Raw genomic sequence first — 4573 nt, 5'->3', positions numbered from 1 at the left:
TGCAGGAAGGCTGCTCACAGACAGGCCGCTTGTCTGGGATAAGGGTAAGCCCACAGCTGGACGGAGGGCTCAGCGCTGATCCAAAGCAGGAGCGCAGGTCCGATGGGTCCAGGGCTCTGCTGTGTCATTTCTAGAACCAACAGCCTCACGTGGCATCTTTCCTATGGCCTTGAAAAGTCTGCCAAGATTTTCAATGTCAAATAGCAGGGTCTCCCCTTCCTTGTCACGGGGAACTCCACTCAGGTGCTCAGCAGGAGAGAGAAGAACGCAGAGATGGAGACAGGAAGCCGCGTGCCTGTGCCGTTCAGCCTCTGCCCTCGGGGGTCCCGGAGGCATGGCTTGGGTCACAGGACACCCCACGTCCTTGTCCCGACACCCCTGGGCTGATGCTAGTGTGAGTGGCATCACTGGCACCACCCGCAGCCACAAGAATTGTGATGTGTGGACACCGTGGCATCAGAAATCCTGTCACAAAGCAAGAGCGAATCGGAGCACCACTGCCCTGGGGGGAACAGCTGTGCTCACCCCGTGCAGGCCCTGTGTCCTGTAGGCATGTGAATTACACACATGCACACATATGCAGACAGACGTGGAGAAAGACAGCTGGACAGGGCGGGAGGGCCTGGCGGGATTTAGGACTGGGGCCCGGGCATCGTGTGCACCCAAGTAGAGTGCCCACGGAGCGGAGAAATGGAAGAATCATGATGGTGGCTGGTTGGGGGTGTAGACTCTCGAAAGTCCTGGGACTCTCAGGCAATGGGAGTAAGAGTTTGACTCTGGAGAGGAAGGGAAGGCCCCTGTCTCACTTAATTTCACAAGGACAGGCTCGTAAGTCCTGGCATGTGCCAGCCTCCTCCTGTTACGCAATGCACGCAGCACCTCTGCATAAATGATCTCATTTGCACCTCTTAACCCCATGACACAGGAGGGCAGACCCTCTGTCCTCACGTTACCGATGGGGAAACGGTAAGCGACCTGCCAAAGCCACAGGGCTCACCAGCCTTTCTCCTCAGCTGTGGAAGCAGCCTCTGGACCAGCCTTTCTGCTGGCAGCTGTTCAAACCTGTGTGCCGTCAGCACAGCTGCCTCCAGTCTTGTGTCTTTCGGTTCCAAAGCCCAGTTCAGCTCCTGCCCATCTTGGCTCCTCCCAGGGAGCCCAGTGCGGCCTCCCAAGGCCTGGGCATCAGTACCTGTTTTTCACACCATCAAAAGTGCCTCGGGAGGGTCTCCTGTAGCTTGGGGCCGATGAGCCTTCTGTGTCAGAGTTTGGGTGGACACCACGTGGGTGGTGACAGCTGAGCATGTACTCCACGCGCATCATCGTTCTCGGGGGCCACAGAGAGGAACGAAGGTAATGGCCTCTGCGAAGAGACTGCTCTGATGATGCCCGTGTTCAAATGAACACGCCGAGGCGCCCAGTGGGCAACACGCTCACTGAATGTCACGCAGCTGGTAACGAGGGCCAGGGTGCTGGGGTGCCTGCAATCCGGGCCGCCTCTGGTCCGGTGTGCCGAGGACAGCCCCGTTTCCCTCTCTCCCCCAGCTCGAGGGAGGCTGGCGTTCCCGTTCAGCCTCCACCAGCCGGGCCCAAATTACAGATCGTAATCGCTGGACCCACAAAGAGCTGAACGGGTTCTGAGGGCTGAAGGTGCTTCCTTCTGTGTCTTCTAAGCTCTCCCTCAGATTTTCATTCTGAAAATGACCTCCTCTCACTCCCGAGCGCCTCATGACACTGGCTCGCACAGGTTTCGGCACCTTCATGCCTCTTCTCTGCCCTCCTCCCCGCATCTAGGAACAGCGGTCGGCTCTGTGTGGCCTTGGGCAGATGACATGTGGCCTCTGTGAATTCAAAAACCGAGGTGGGGCCTCCTGCCAGCGCTGGGGTCAAATCCTGGCTGGGGGCGACTGGCAGCACGCTCCCTGCCGGGGATGGAGGGATCCACACCAGGCTCCCTCCCATGGCCCGTTTCCCTCCGATCTCCTCTTCACACAGACTATTAGGTTTTAGCCCCTTTGTAAACTCCAGAGCGGAATCTCGCATTTCCTGCGATGAAGGACCCACCACTTCTCAGGCACACTCACCAACCAGGCTCCTCGGGTGGAAGAGAAAACTGCAGAGCGTCTTGACTCCCTGACTCACAGGCTGAGAAGTCCCAGCCTCATCCCCACAGGTCAAGGGTCTGGATGCGTCTTCGGGGCACTGACCCGATCCTGCCCTTTCCTCCTTCCTCTGTCTCTGAGACGGCCCTGTCTCATCCCGAATGCCATGTTTGGCAAGTCTGCATTTGGGTCCACTCTTCACAGATGGTTCCAATGCCAGCTGTCCGGCCGCCAGCAAAACGAGCTCTGAGGCCAGATACCAAGGTGACGTCCGGCGTAGGCCTGGGCTTGGCAAGCTTGTCCCCGCCCATGCTGATGGCGCTCCCCTGCCCTCCCAGAGGGAAGATGCCTAGGACCACCTCGAGTGGTCGGCTGGCCCTGGACTCCCTGACCCGGATCAACAGGGACTTCGTCCTCCACTCACCATGGAGGTCAGTCCTCAGCACCAGGGAAGAAAACGAGGGATTTTAAGAGAGTTGTGCCAAGGGACCCTGGAGGAGGGCATGGCAACCCACTCCAGTGTTCTTGCCTGGAGAGTCCCTACGGACCGAGGCGCCTGGTGGGCTGTAGTCCATGGGGTTGCAGAGTCGGACATGACTGAGCGACTAAGCACACACGCACACACAGGCCAAGGGAACTGGATGAATAGCCTAGTGACGCCAAATCCACTTCACATGGCTCGCGAGTCCTGTGGAGGGTGGCTGCTCTGCTGCATCTGCGTATTTCATTTATGAGCGGCATTAAATGCAGCAGCTGCCACCATCATCTTTTTTTTTCCCCTTTCAAAACGATGAGTCAGAGTTAATCCACAGTTGTATTTCCCCAAAGCACAGCAGAAAGAGTTACATGCATACTGCCAGGAGACAAGAATAAATCGTTTCCCTCGCCCTTTTGTTCCCAGCTCTCTGCTCTGGGCCCCACGCACGGAGTGAGCAGCTGCGGGTGACCATGAGAAACACAGCAGTTCCTCTGCACTCTGGCTGTGCTGTGCCATTTGCTTTTTAAAATCCTGGACGTTACAAGGCCTGCTCTTCTTCTCTCATCATGCTGGTCCACCAAGTAACTACTGGAATGAAAACAAGATGCCAGGCAATCAACGTGAAAGAAAAGAAAGTGAAGCCGCTCAGTCGTGTCCGGCTCTCTGTGACCCCATGGACTGTAGTCCACCAGTCTCCTCAGTCCATGGAATTTTCCAGGCAAGAGTACTGGAGTGGGTTGCCATTTCCTCCTCCGGGGGATCTTCCCGACCCAGGGATCAAACCTGGGTCTCCCCGGGACTGCAGGCAGATGCTTTACCGTCTGAGCCACCAGAGAAGCCCAGCATAAGCAGTTTTCAAAAATAAAACCTGTTTCTTTAGGGGGTGGGGTCTCCGGGGAGAGACTGGAGAAATGGATGTGAGTGACCCACCCCCACCTTCCAGACTCCTTTTCCCTCAGGGACCAGAGCGAGACCCAAGGGCAGGGGGGGCTTCACCATTTGCAAGGTAAGGGCTCATGGCTAAAGGAATCCTGGTTTCCCAGCCTTTCTGGACCTGATCACCCACCCCCCAGGGCCCCAGCCAGTCCCCTCCAACCACTGCTGTAGAAGAAAAAGGCATTCTGAGTTTGCTTGCCTACATTTGCTTATACACGTTTTACAATCTTCCTGTGACTGCTTCTTTCCTCCGAGCTGCCATTGAAAGGTACGTTTATCACTAATGTATCTATCACTTCAGCTAGTAAGGAAGGGCCCAGGCCTAATGAACCTCTTCTCAGATGGGGAAGCTCTGTGCCAAACCAAGCTGGCTGATACCCTCAGGGTCAAGCCTCAGGCTTGGGACCGCATGGCTGTTATCCCGGTGATGTGCTAATTTTCCCAAGAACCTGAATGCCAAGGCCTTCTTTACATGTGTTCCTTGTAGGCCTCTCTCCCCTGCATGCCTGAGCTTCTGCTGGAGAACAGCGACCCTCTTCCTGCAAGAACAGACGGCTCCCAGGGAGGAGATGGCTATAGAGGAGGAAGGAGGTCTGTCTTGGATGAGACGAGGAGCTCACCCGGTCCCTCTCCTGGGGATCCCACTGCTCCTCTAGGGAGGAGTCTGTTGAAAACCTTAGATTGCAAGGGTGAGCAAAGTAACTGGTCTTCCAAGTCTTTACTGGGAGAGTTTCAATATTAAACCCCCTATGGTTCTAGGGAAGGTCTCAGCGCCACCCCGGCTTCCAATGGCCTGGCCACCTGTCTCCCTGTGTCTCTGTGTCTGACAGCGACAACTTTCCAGTTGTCAGGACGGGTATTTCCTAGAGGGTGGTTTTTATTTTTTACAAATTTTTAGATGACTTCGGAGAAGGTTTACCTCTAGTGGAGACAATGCTTCAGGACAAAACAAAGCCCCGGGCTGCTTGCTCTGCCAGGGGGCCACCCACTCTTAGGACGGGGGTGGGCAGGAGCTAATAGGCAGGGCTGCAGCCAGGAGCCCTGCCAGCCCGCGCCTGCA

The 4573-nt window shown here is 56.3% G+C and overlaps 1 protein-coding gene across 1 annotated transcript in view; it reads right to left on the bottom strand.

Annotated features, from left to right (window-relative positions):
* The window catches only part of DHX32 (DEAH (Asp-Glu-Ala-His) box polypeptide 32), a 36834-nt gene that overhangs the window by 7205 nt on the left and 25056 nt on the right, over positions 1-4573 (bottom strand). The gene's annotated exons all lie outside the window — the stretch shown is intronic.

Source organism: Bison bison, unplaced genomic scaffold (assembly GCF_000754665.1).
Source record: "Bison bison bison isolate TAMUID 2011002044 unplaced genomic scaffold, Bison_UMD1.0 scf7180017864456, whole genome shotgun sequence".
NCBI classification, from domain to species: domain Eukaryota; kingdom Metazoa; phylum Chordata; class Mammalia; order Artiodactyla; family Bovidae; genus Bison; species Bison bison.
The sequence above is the reverse complement of the archived record's forward strand: the minus strand, read 5'-3'. Positions and strand labels throughout refer to the sequence as shown.